The following is a 15,164-nucleotide window of genomic DNA, read 5'->3' on the forward strand; positions in this document are numbered from 1 at the left end:
CAGAATTCACTTAATTTAGATTTTTTCCCTCCTCCAGGAAACAAGACTAAATATCTTGCATCGTTTTGCTCTAGTAAATGCATCTTGATCTGAGAATTTTTAGATATTTTGACTACAAACTACACAAAAATATTAAGTATATATATTTTTTTTTAAGCAGTGTGATTAAATTCTATTAAATGCAGGGATTGCTAATTCATCCATAATACTGTATGAAGTCCCAACAGCAGTGTGAAATAAAAAAACATAAGTATTGTTTATTAAATATCTTAAATTTTATATTTTTCCTATCATATAATCTAACCTTTATCAGTATTATTACTGAGGACATATATATACAGTTGCAATCAAAATTATTCAACCCCCAAGAGACTGCAGTCCTTTACAAATACAAGCTTTTCTGAAGATACAGTTTACTGGCATATTAAAAGTGATAATGTCAACATATAATGTAATGTAAAAAGGGTGTTGATTTACACTACCACTGAGAATTTTTAACCAAACTATATTATAGACTTTTCATTAAGACCCTAAAGAATCATATCAACTTGTGGAAAATGGGCATCCGATGACCCCTTTAAAACACAATTAAGCCTTTAGAAACTCTATTACAAAAACTGAATTAGCTTGTTACACATACCAACATTTAGCACATGCATGTGCTGAAGTTGAGAAGCAAATATGGCAAAGTCAACAGAGCTCTCACAAAAGCTATAGAGAAGAAATAATTTTATTATATTAGAAAGTCTAAGGCCACATGAAGATTTCCAAGACATTATAAGTTCCTAGAGACACAGCTGGCAACCTTATTCCTTTAAAGTGTGATGTACCAGAAAACCTTTGAGGGTGTTGAACAAAAAAAGCAGAATATCATAAAATGTTTGATCAGAGCATCTTGCAATGTACAGCCAAAGACTTGCAAGATGACCCGATGAAAGGAGGACATATCAGTGCAGCGTATAAGAAGAACATCAGACCAAGTGTAGCCTTCATGTTGGGGCATCTTGTTGAATACCACTCTTGACCAAAAAGAACAGGCTGACTTGAACATGTTAAAATTAATTTGGGTAGACCTGTGGAGTTCTGGAAAAATGTTTTATCGAGAGATGTGACAAAACCAAAGATTATCAGTGATCTGAAAGCTTTGTTAGGTGAGGAACAGGCTAAGATGGCAGTAGAGAGGTGACAGAAGCTTGTAAGCACTTGCAAGCAGTGTTTATTGGTGGTTTTAAAGAATAAAAGATTCTGCACCAAATTGTACTTTTGGGGGTTGAACCATTTTGAATATGAATTTAGAGCCAATTAATTAATTTATTTACTTTTCATTTTTCATCAACGTACGTTCTGAAAATTACTCAAATGTGTATTGATAAACTTTCTCAAATAGTGTACTGATGCTTTTGTAGAATTTTTTTTTTTTTTTAACAAAATTTTCTCTACAGCAAAATTTCTTGCAGGTCAAGTGGGTTGAATAATTTTGATTACAGCTGTATACACACACACACACACATGCCTGGTTTATTATCTTTGTGGGGACTCTCCATAGGCGCAATGGTTTTTATACTCTTCACACTGTATTTTCTATCCCTTTACCCTAACCCTACCCCTAAACCTAACCCTTACAGAAAACTTTCTGCATTTTTACTTTCTCAAAAAATCTCATTCTGTATGATTTATAAGCTTTTGTACTCATGGGGATCAAAAATGTCAGGTTTTACTATCCTTGTGGGGACATTTGGTCCCCACAATGTAGCAAAAACAAGTACACACACACACACACACACACACACACACACACATATTGTGTTTCCATGTTTTATGGGTACTTTTAATAGGCGTAATGGTACAAACAAACCATATTTTATATTGCCCTACACCTACCTTATACCTAAACCTAGCCCTCACAGAAGACTGTGCACACTTTTACTTTTTCAAAAAAACCTAAATCTGCATGATTTATAACCCTGTTTCCTCATGGGGACCTCACAAATGTCCCCACAAGGTTAAAATTTACTGGTATTACTATCCTTGTGGGGACATTTGGTCCCCATAACGTGATAAATACCAGGTGCACACACACGCACACACACACACACACACACACACACACACAGTTTTACAAGACAAGACTATTTCAGTCATCCTACTTCAAAATGTTATTTAATTAAATTACTTGCCAATTCTTTTTAAATACTTACCCTCCCTCTCTCTCGCTTGCTCTCTCTCTCTCTCTCTCTCTCTCTCTCTGTGTGTCTAACTGAGATTAGCCTGGTCAGTGGGCCTGTTGTGCTTTGACCTGGTCATTTGCATTTCTTTAATAATACTATTCTCTTGATCTTCCATTTTAAATCTTCCACACAAGCTGTCCTTACCCCTTTCTAGAGAAACTCACCTCACGTAATTAACTTAACTTAACTGTTTGTCATTGTTAAATAACAGATCTTTCATACACTTTCTATTTTCAGTAAAATACAAACAAATATGATAAAAGAATGTATTATTCCTTAAGGAATTTAATTCTTATTGAAATTTCTCTCAAAATTTATCATCAGGATTTCTTATGGAAATGCATTTGCAAAACATGACTCCAATGGTTCTGTTAAAATCTAAAAAACAATCCTGAAAAAAAATCTGTTTTTCCAGAAGGATTTTATTTGATCCCAATAAATTCACTCCAAATTATTTATTTATTTATTTATTTATTTATTGCATCATTTACTCACCCTCATGTCGTTCCAAACCTGTATGAGCTTCTTCTGCAGAGTTTTTTTTCCTCAAAAGAGGGTATTTTGAAGAATGTGGGGAACCAAACCTGCTGTCGGTAGCCACTGACTTCCGTAGTATTTTATTTCATACTATACAAGTCAGTGTCTTTCAAAAAAAAAAAAAAAACTCATACATTTTTGGAATGACACAAAAGTAAAAAAATGATGACGGAATTTTCATTTTTATGTCAGTTATCCCTTAAGACTCATATGAGACTGATGAGGGCGGCTAGCCAGAGGCGTGATGTCCATCCACAACTCCTGCACAATGATCAGGAAGACACAAGAATTGCGTTTGGACAATCAGTCTCTGACTGCCAGGTTGTAGAGGACAGATGAAACTGGAGGCCACAGAAATCCAGCTCAGTCCAACTGCTACACAGATAACAGGATGACACCATCAGTCTTCTGCAACAGAGAGTAAATCATACATATAAATTATAAACATGTTAAAAAAATGAAAAAAGTTTCTGAAGATTCTTTACTGATATTATGAGAGAAGACTGAATATTATATTATATTATATTATATTATATTGTTAAAATTAATATATTATGTTAGAATATAGAAATAAAAAAGAAGTTTCTCTCTAAAATTCTAATTATTATCATCTTGACTCTGACTCAGAGTATCAAAATCTTCCTAGTGATGCCAGATCAATCAAATAAAGTACATCCAGTTAAATCACTATATTGTTTAATTTACTAGAAATTCCATGACACTGATTCTTTTTCCACCTTACCTTTATTTCCATTATCCAGTTTCATCACTCATGAACTTCAAATGTTGTTGATAAATCCATACAGGAGTTCTGTGGTCAGTGACCGTCTTGGTCAGCGTCCTGTTCTGTCTCTGTCGGTATCTGTGTGTGTCCACATCTTTCTCTCCCTTTCCTTCTATCCATCTCATTACATGCAGCAGTGGGGTTGCCTAAGAGACCAGGCCTGAAAAGAGAACATCTCTTGTACTACAATACATGGAGAAAGTGACACAGGATTGGGGGGTGGGGGGGGTCGAGAGAGAGGGAGAAAGAGAGAGGGAGAAGTAGAGATGACAGGTGGATGGATGCAAGAATAACTACATTGGTTTGTGTGACCATGCTGCAGATAGTCAATCGGTTGAAGAGAGTGTCTCAAGCCCTTGAGTTGGATTTATAAAATATGGCTTGATGATACGGTGAACAAACTGGACTTTTTTCATGAACTTATAGTAAAGTTGTCACTAAAATTTGATGTTACAAACAAATCTAAGTTGATCTCTGACATGTAACAGAATAACGCGTCTCATTTCAAAAATCAAACTAAAATCTATCTATCTATCTATCTATCTATCTATCTAGATGATATATAAATATATACAGTAGGTGTATATTATATTATATATTAAATATGTATAAAAATAGTGCCACAATATCCACTTGCCTTGGCCAGCATTGTATCAGCTTACCAAACACTGGGAGGATGAAATGTAAAAATTTAGTTTTAATGTTATTTCCTTCTCTTGAATTGTCAAGGAAAGTGCTTCATGCTTGATGACAGTGCATGACATGAACCCTGGGTATTAAGACTTGTATGGCTTAATATAACATAAATAATGACTTTTACTGAAATATGTAGTAGAAAACCCATGAAATATTTGTTATTTAAAAAATCCACATTGTTTTATATGCATTTTGGACTATGGGGGCACAATTTTTTTGATGATGTAAAATGTTTGCACTCTGTGAGTTACGGGCACTACCTGTTGCCATTTTTACCGCAACACAACTCAGAATATAAAATATTGATACTACTGATACTAATAATTCTACATTGTGCAGCTTTTGGTTGTAATTTCCAGTCGAAGGGCAACAAGAGAAGTGATGTAAGTCTTCATTGCTTTCCTAGCAATAAGATGAAGAGAAAAGAATGGGAAGATGCCTGTGGATGAATAAAACTTTCTAAAGACCAGCGTCTTTATTCTCTCCACTTTAACCCTGATGCATATTTATTTACTGAGTTGGTGTATTCTAAGTTGAGTTGTGGTAAAAATAGTAACAGGTAGCGCCAGTAGCTCACGAGTGCAACCATTTCACGTCATCGAAATAATAGCGCCTCCATAGTCCAAAATATGGATAAAACGATGTGGAAAACTCATTCATGAGTTTTCTACCACCTATTTCAGTAAGATACTTAATTTATGTTATATTAAGCCATACAACCCTTTAACCCTTAAATGCATACCTTGGATCTTTAGCGACCCGGGACGTCATTCACTACCCTCTCCATTTTCTAAAGTTAGACATCAACTTTACTAGCATTCCTCAATCTATTCATTATAAACAATATAACAAGATAAAAATAAACTGTTTTCTGATTAATTTTTTTAAATAAAAAGTGTATAGGGTATATTTAATTCTGCACAAAAATATTCAAATATCTGATGACTCAATACATACAATTCACCTTTATTCCTCAAAGTGGGAATGTTTAATAGACAAAAATGATGTGATGTTTCGCTTTAATTCCCACAGGCATAAAACAAAAGAATATCGTCAGCAAATATTAAAGTGGCTTGAATGGCTATACTGGAGAGCAATTACCATATGCCAAAAATTATTGAAAAGTAATTGAAAACGATCGTTTTGCTAATACGGTTGAGATCGTGAATATGAGCCAGATGCTGTATGTAGTGTAGAAGTGCGCCCTGACTATGACGGTGATGGTACAATGATCTGCTCAAACTGAACACGAAATATGCTTTATTTTATTCTTCTGTAATTGTTCTTAAAACATCAATAGAGTTTTTTGCTACTGCAGTAGTTAGAGATCCATTCATGCTGGATATATATCAGGGTTGGGGCCATTCATGAATTGAATTGAAAATGAATGGTAAATTCCAATTCACTTCCTGGAATGGAATTGGAATTGGAATTGCATGCAGCTGACAGGAAATGGAATTGGAATTGAATTGGAATGCCAGGAAACAGAATTGAAATCAAATAAATTCCACTAAATTCCACTTGAGATATTTAGGCCTGAGAGATGCAATCTTAGCGATGACAATTTTCAGGAAATGATGATAATTCGATGCAATAAAAAGTGAATGAAATACATGAATGAACATGACTCATTTTTTTGTGAGTTGAGACATATATTATGTGGTAATCATATATTGAATGTATAGTACATCCAGAAGCTTATCACCACTGTCATTCAATTATTAATTCATAATGTACAGTTTATTTACAAATTATTTACTTGCATTTGATCAACTCTATTTCATACATTACTTGGTATTTGTAAAGCATCATAAATAAAGTTCAAATCTATGTCTGTAAATGCAATCACAAATAAATGCTCAGAAACAGCAATAAATGGAATTAAGTGGAATTTCCCTGAATTAAATTCCACTTCTTGTAATTCCAATTCAATTCCAACTCTGTTTCCTGTAATTGTTGTTGAATTCCAATTCCAATTCCATTTCCTTCTTTGAATTGGAATTGTTGAGTTCATTCCTGAATTGACCCCAACCCTGATATATATGCCTGGGTCCTAAATATAAAAGTGACTGGCGAAACATTCATGCATTTAAGGGTTAAACTTTGGTGCACTATGAGTTTTAAATTATGCCTTAAATCATGCAGCTTATTGAGAAAACATGTCATTTTAATTCTGTGAGTTTTTAGGAATAAAATCTGAGCTTGGTGTATGACAGAATGAGCAGAAAAACAACTTGAATTACATTGAAGAAAGAACCCAAGCCTTATCTAGGCTACAAAATATCACAAATACTTGTGTATGGGCTGATAAACAACCATCTAGTGATGCCCTAGTATCCAAAACACCTTATCAAATACTGTGAGGATGTAATGTGAAAATCTAGCTGAAATATTTTTTCCTTTACTTGAATTGTTGATTTCTTAACTATATTTCCAAGCACCTGTAGTGTGTTGACTCTTTGGGCTTAGTGACTCCAAGTCAAATCACTTCCTTTATGAAATGTTCCTTTAGCAGGATAGTGCATATATTACCGCTGACCACTGTGTTGCCATGGCAAACTTCACACAAAAGGGTGTGGCGTGGGAAAGACTCGCTGAGGTCAGGAGTGAGGGTCAGGAGGTCAGGGATCACCAGCAGCTGGACAACACACAAGAGGAGAGGAGGGTGAGAAAGGAGCAGGGGGCGGTGGGACTGCAGCTGCTGACACAGGGGCTTCAACAAGACATTAACATTGAACTGCGCAATAATAAAGGATATTGATGAGGGTTTGTGCGAAATCCATGGAGCGGTCTTTAGTTGACATGCCAAGATCTGCAGAAAACCCGCTAATGTGTAACGGTCCATGCCTATTAACAAGAGTGATTTTGTGACATCTGTTTCGACCTCTTATTGGTATTATGTACCATGTTTATGTGAGATCCAGGGAATGAAGAATGTCCCAGGATTGCTTCCTGAATGCAGTGACAAAACTCTGCATCCGGACTATGAAGCAGACAATATTCAGGTATCTATCTATTTATCTACATATGACATCAATTTTTTTAACAGTTCAATATATAATATTTAACAAAATGTGTTGGTTACAAAACAACAAAAATTAAATCAAAACCAAAACACAAAACCAAAACAAGACAAGGCAAAAGACAAGACAAGAAAAGACAAGACAAAACAAAAAAACAAAAACAAACAAAACAAAAAAAAAAGTTATATCATTTAAAAAAGGAAGACATTTTAATACCTGAAAACTGATTTGGATTTTAGGAGTTAAAACGTGTAAGTACTTGAAAACTCTAGTTAAAAATAAAACTTTAAAAAAAAATTATAACAGAACCAAGGCAAAATACACAGCTATTATAATGTATTTTAAATCAAAATGTAATAAGGGAATTAATATGTCATGGCACGAGTGATTGTGCAGTTCCAGGCAGAGATGACTGTGGTCTGTGGTGCCGGTCCAGGCTGCTTTCTTTCAGGGAGGAGTGAAGGTGAGGTCAGCCGTGCTAAGGTCAGGTTGACATGTTTGTGGGGTTTGTCCTTAGGGGTCAAGGGGAATCAGCCAAGAGAACAACTAAGGGGACAATGGCAATATGCAAATGAATAGTGAGATGGTCCATTTGGCTGCTAATTTACATTCCCATATGTCCTCCATGAGAACCTGCATTGTGTAAGAGTAATCAGATTTCTATGAAAATGTCCATACACAATCCTAACTGCGCTTTTCACTGAGAGTTTTAAAAGCTGAAAACTTCTGGCGCAATGGATCGTAAAGATGCTAGAAATGCCAAAAGAAGACTTGAATAAAAAGAGTTTAGAACATGATAAAAAATGTTGATGTTATTGCTAAAATGCCACACACCTTCTGATGCAATTAAATGGGCAGAATCTGGACTCACTTATATGAAAGAGCAAACATGTCTCATATAATGTGTCAGCAGAAAAAGGAAAGTTTTATTAAGTTTTATAACTTAATAACTTTACTTCCATTTGCTCAGATTTAAATTATATTTTCAAAATGTAGTATTGCATTTTTGTTTATTTTGAAACTCTAATGTCATACTCTATCCCAGAGGTTTTCATCAGGGTGCTATATTTTGTACCCTGTGATAAAATGAGAGGATTCACAAGCTTGCAGAACTCAAAACTCTGGTGTTCTAAGCACTGAGTGAATTCTAATTTAAAACCTCTGATTGGCCATTACATTCAAGATATGAACAGATGTATCTGTGATTAGCTACATTGCTTAAAGCTGCAAAATACATTGTAGAGTGAAATCACTGACACTACATATATCCTGTTATACTATTTTGCCATATCCTGTTTTTACAGTCTCAGGTAAGGCTGGCCACACACTAGACAATTTTCAAATCTGGACCGATTTTAAGACCATGGGAGACCACAGGCAGAAAAACCATTTTAACTGTTTTTTAGGCTTATAATCCTCTGAATGCACACACTAGACAATTCGACCAGACCACAAGACCACATTCTTGGTAGGAACGATTTCACAGTGACACAAGATCTCATGGAGACTCATGAGATCAAATGTGACTAGAGAAGAAAAGCAAATGGAGGACAATCCGGGCCCTATCATACACCTGGCACATTGTGGTGCCAGGCACGACGCAATTGATTTTTGTTAGTTTCAGCCTGACGCAGTTTCATTTTCACATCTTGTGCCACATTGTTTAAATAGCAAATCCATTTGCGCTCACTTGTGGGACAACCCTTTTAGACCGTGCGCCAACCGTTTTTCCCGTCCTTAAAATGGCAAAAGTGGATTTGGACATGCCCCAACTGCACCTGCGCCGTGCGCTTTAGACCAGGGGTGCCCAATCCTGTTCCTGGAGATCTACCTTCCTGCAGAGTTTAGTTCCAACTTTGATCAAACACACCTGTCTGTAATTATCAAGTGCTCCTTCAGATCCTAATTAGTTGGTTCAGTTGTGTTTGATCAGGGTTGGAGCTGAACTCTGCAAGAAGGTAGATCTCCAGGAACAGGGTTGAGCACCCCTGCTTTAGACTATGTGCATAGATCGCTAAAATAGGGGCTCATGGGGTGCTCCATGTTGGGCTCTCTGGGCACATGTTCTGTTTCACAGTGAAAAGCTATATATACACACACACATAAACAGTGTTGGGGAAAGTTACTTTTAAAAGTAATGCATTACAATATTGAGTTACTCCCTAAAAAAAGTAACTAATTACGTTACTTAGTTACTTTTTATGGAAAGTAAGGTGTTACTTTACTTTTGCGTTACTTTTTAAATCTGGGTAGGGCTTGCATGTTTGTTTTCAATATAAAAAGTTATATTTTTGGCAAATATAAAAGCTTTTTTGCACCAAAAGCATCAGGCTTTGAGAAAAGTAAATTCACATGTACAGTAGACCACATAAGAAAAAATATCAACTCTTCAGCAATAAAAAAAGGAGAACAAATGTTAGATTATCTTGAATAATTTTTGCTTATTAGTATGGTTGAATTGGATCATCGAAGGTCGGCAGCAAAGACATACATATTTGTATTATGTAACATATTTAACTATTGCAGGTATTTAATTATTGCAGCGTCATATTCTGAGTTGAATTTTACTGTTTTTATTCATTTTGAGGAATACTGAATCGTTTTTTTGTGAGTGAGATGAATTAATGCACGTTTATATTTATTCTAGAACTAACATCTCACTCCCGATTTCTCTCAATATGGGGAAAGCAGAGCTTTTAATCAATAAATGGGGGGAAAAGTAACTGCCGTTACTTATTTGAAAAAAAAGTAACTCAGATATTTTCTTGTCAATTAAAAAGTAATGTGTTACTTTACTAGTTACTTGGAAAAAGTAATAATATTACGTAACTTGCATTACTTGTAATGCGTTACCCCCAACCCTGCACATAAATATATACTTGGCATGTTGGCTGCCAAGTTTCAGCTATAGAAGCACACAGCATCCAGTATGTGCCGCTTGCTCGCTCTCATTGGCTATCATGGGTATCTCACCAGAGGGAGCCTGATCAAGAGTGTCCCCATGTTTGATATTTACGATTTGATTTTGGGGATGCTTCGTCTTATTGAGGACCAGGGGTGCTTCGTATTTCTTAGCTGTGCATCCTCTTTTCCTCTTGTCTTAGCTCTTAGCTCGGACTGGAGGATGGAGGAGTAAGGAAACGAGGTAGCATTCTTCTGAGTATTGAGTATTGCCTGGTTTGTGAGTTAAGTGAAGAAGTTAAGTGATTCTTCTTCTCAGTGGTCAAAGACAATAGACCTTTCAGCTGAATAGTGAGTTGTGCCACCTAGTGTGCAGGCATAAAATGTATTCTCAGTCAGCGCCACCTATCTTGCAGACATGAATTAGTAGAAGGCGATCAAACGTTTTGTGTCATCGCATCATGCTTAGTGTTAAAGGGCCCTTGTTCTATATTGTAAAAACAGCAAATGCATTAAGGAAACTTTATATTGTCACTGTACTAAATTAAATAGTTAAAATATGATCTTAAATATATGAATTTACATATTTATACTTAATTTAATTTCTTAAGTTAAAATTATGTTTAAATCTTTAAATACATTTTTCTAAAAATATTTTTTTCTTTCTTTTTTCTTTTGAAAGCTCCTGCTCTAGCTACTGCAAGCATCTTGCAATGAGCATGTTTAACCATTTTGTAATTGTATAAATGCCGTTTTATCTGACCTCCAAGAAACTATCATACTTTGCATCCTCTCCAGAGACTCCAGTATCCATGTACAATGTAGAAACAGCTACGTTAAAGGAGATAAATTAATTTTTTTACATTTCATTCTGTGGATATGTTCTCAGTACCTGATGGACAATGCTAAATTGCAACTAAATTGGAACATTTCTAGCAGTGGCAAGTATCAAAAGTTATACTCAGTTTTGTTCAAAATGAAGATAAAAGGCATTTTGCTGCAATTTGCAGCTAAAATGAAGGAGTTCAAATGGCAGCATCTTTTTTCTTTTTAACACAAATTATGATTACAGTGGAAGATTATTAAGATTATTACAGTGGGGGAAATTTTGTTTTGATACCCTGCTGATTTTGTACGTTTGCCCACTGACAAAGAAATGATCAATGGTAGGTTTGTTTGAACAGTCAGAGACAGAATAACAACAAAAAATCCTGAAAAACACATTTAAAAAAAAGTTATAAATTGATTTGCATGAAATAAGTATTTGACCCCTTCACAAAACCTGACTTAGTACTTGGCGGCAAAACCCTTGCTGGCAATCACAGAGGTCAGACAGGTAGAGGATGTAGGTTCTCACCCAGGATTTGACGGTACATGGCCCTGTCCATCGTCCTTTTGTGGCAGTGCAGTTGTCCTGTCCCCTTAGCAGAAAAACACACTCAAAGCATAATGTTTTCACCTCCGTGTTTGACGGTAGGGATGGTGTTCTTGGGGTCATAGGCAGCATTCCTCTTCCTCTGAACATGGCGAGTTGAGTTGATGCCAAAGAGCTCGATTTTGGTCTCATCTGACCACAACACCTTCACCAAGTTCTCCTCTGAGTCATTCAGATGTTCATTGGCAAACTTCAGACGGGCTGTACATGTGCTTTCTTGAGCAGGGGGACCTTGCTGGCGCTCCTTCACGGCGTAGTATGTTACCAATTGTTTTCTTGGTGATGTGACTATGGTCGCAACTGCCTTGAGATCATTTACAAGATTCTTCCGGGTGGTTTTGGGCTGATTCCTCAGTGTTCTCATGATCATTGAAACTCCACAAGGTGAGATCTTGCATGGGGCCCCAGAACAAGGGAGACTGACAGTTATTTTGTGTTTCTTACATTTGCGAATAATCACACCAACTCTTGTCACTTTCTCACAAAGCTGCAGGTCTTGTAGCCCATTCCAGCCTTGTGGTGTTGGACATCCTAGGACAACACATTCTCACTCCCAACTCGTCACATACTGACGCTTGGTCAGGACCCCTTTGGCGTCACTTCATGACTTTGGGTACATTTTTCGACATGCAGGGTCCTCCAGTGCTTTAAATAAGAAACCTTTGGTGTCAATGTGCTGATGCGAAAGGCACTGGAAATTTTGTTGCCATGATTAAATTATATATTGGGTAATAATATTGCTATTATTGCATGTATGTTGGGGTGTGATTTATTCAAACAGTCACAACAGTTTTATTTATATTACACAATTTACACAAATAGTTTTACTGCCCCTAAACCTAACCATTTGTCAACAAAACACAAGATATAATAATTTATTCAAAAAGTATTAATATTCCAAGTGTTCCGAGGCAAAACTATTGATTTGTGAGAAGAATAAATGCGATCGCCATCTCTGTCCGCCATCCTGTGTGCTGCTGCAGTCTGTCTGTGTGCGAATTCAAAAAATGCCACCAGCCTTTCGACAGCCTTGTTGTCAAATGCTATTGGCTCTTGGGTGTCTCGTGACCGATTGCGTCACGCTAATGTTCGGGAGTATCTTTTTAAATGAGATGTGACTGTGTTAACGGAGCGGGATCATTTCAGCAATTAAAACCTTCAATCTTTGCATAAATAGAGCGTATGGCTTCAGCGGACTTGGAATGCAATAGGACTTGTTTGTAATGCTTTTATACTGCTTGTGTATGGTCAGTTTTTGCAATAAATACCCGTGACTGTAGTTATATTTGTCTGCTATGTCTTTTATATTGTTTAGAAATGGGTAGGTTTAGGGTAGGGGTGGGTTTAGGTGCTCCAATGAAAGTATACATTTATATAAAAGTATTTCTATTTTTTCAAATGCATGCAAAAATTACATTAAATTAAGACAAACAACTGAAAACAATGGCGTCAAAAAATGATGCCAAAGGGGTATCATGGGCAAAATCTTGCTTATTGATAAGGGAATAAAATATTTATTTCACTCATTAAATGCAAATCAATTTATAACTTTTTTGAAATATATTTTTGTTGTTATTCTGTCTCTCACAAAATTATAGACTGATCATTTCTTTGTCAGTGGGTAAACGTATAAAATCAGCAGGGGGTCAAATAATCCCCCCCCCCATACTATATCGAAGTGCATTTGTGATACATTTTAATGTTTGAACCACATATCCAGCACCATTCATATGCCTTTTCCAAAATAGTAAACTTTCTCTGTAGCTCATCTGATGTTGCACTTGCAATGGACTATTTATTATAAAACTATTTTTATTGCCTTTTCCATTCATTTTCAATGTGGGGTCAATGAATACTATGTACTTGCCTTCTATTAACTTTCTAGTAAACCTGAAGACCCTAATTAGCTTATATTCATTTGTTTGATTAGGGTTGCAGCTAAACTCTGAAGGAAAGTGGACCTCGAGAATCAGAGACACTAGACACCAGAGCACTGTTTCATGAAGTTTCGTAACCTTTGCAAATAATTTGTTTTAAACCAGTGGTTCAGAATGTGTATCAAACTGCCAAAGTCATGTGATTTCAGTAAACAAGGCTTTATTACATAACAAATGTTTCAAAATGTTTGGAAATTTCAATGGTTTGATGTTGGGGGGGTGATCTCTGTAAACCTATGAACCATCAACTTCACCAGTGAGTCAGTGTCTATGCTTTTAACCTAATCTCTGGTCAGTTGTATAAATTTGTGGACATTTTTAATGGGACTTTTGTGTAGTTAACAGGAAGTGTAGTAGTTAATGTTCTCTTGTTGACCTTTTTAGGCAAACCCTCGACAAAACAAACAAAACAAGCCCTGCAAATGAATAAAAGAACACATATTATGTATGACACTTAATATTTAATGGTATTTGTTTATTACTTTTAATATATTATACTCTGAATAAAACATTTACAATGGGTTTGTAAAAGCTGTTTTGAAGCATGCCTTGCCCTGAGTTTTGTTGCATTTACACAGTTTTGACCAGCAGGTGTCACCAGCGTGTGATGTTTTGAATGCAGTGATTCATTTAGTTTCATGTTTGCTGTCTCTAAAGCTTGCATGTTACTGAATGTATAGAAACAGTGTTACCTTTGTGCTGTATGTATTAATAACCAATGCAATCTGATAGAATGATATTTAAATGATTATATGATATAAAGTTTTTCAAAGAAAGCATTTCTCAGATCTTTTTTTAGACAATTCAATCTCCTAAAGTTTGTTAAATTGTTTGCCAGGTCTTCTTACGAGGTTGTTCCACGTCATTAAGTAGGCCTAAGTCACAGTTCTCATGCAATACAGAGAGGAAAAGAAGCATGGCCTTGAAAAGCAGACACTCAATAGCATTAAATATACAACATGTTTGCTAGTCAACAGTGGCCTTGCTGCCCTTTTAATGAATTGGTTTGAAGTAAACTTTTCTTAATAAGCCTTAATTTAAAAAGATTAAATAAAATAAATGTTAAGCCTTAAATTAAAAAGATTAAAGTTTCAGTTTCCTGAATTTTGAGCACATTATCCAGATGAGCCCTATGCCACAATACCCAGCCTAGGGCTTTCAGTTTGTGTGTTTCCGAACTTTTCGGTTTCAGTTTGAGAACATCATTAAACAGATGCTGCAGAGCCCTGCCTATTTTCAGACTCTGGTTCGGGTGGCACAGACTTGTTCTACAGTACATGCATGTCTGTTTATCACTAAAACAGCATCCTTCAGATGATGTCACTGTGACTGTCACTTCACAACATCAGCAAGAACAGCTATTCGATTTACAAGTAAAACCTTATACTGACACAGAGTAGCTCTCGTGCCTGGCTTTTTTGTTAATGCATTACTCTCCCTCAATCAAAGAAACATACACATTACAGTATATCCGTGGGAAATCAGGCCATTTCAGCACCGGCAAAGGGGACATGATCAGCAATCAGGATCTCATATACACCATTTCTTGCAAACACTGCCTTGAAGTGAACCTGAAGTTTTGTCTGGCAGCTGTAGGACTTCTGGGTTTTCAGAGAATTAGTC

This window comes from Labeo rohita, chromosome 16, assembly GCF_022985175.1.
Source record: "Labeo rohita strain BAU-BD-2019 chromosome 16, IGBB_LRoh.1.0, whole genome shotgun sequence".
Classification (NCBI taxonomy): Eukaryota; Metazoa; Chordata; class Actinopteri; order Cypriniformes; family Cyprinidae; genus Labeo; species Labeo rohita.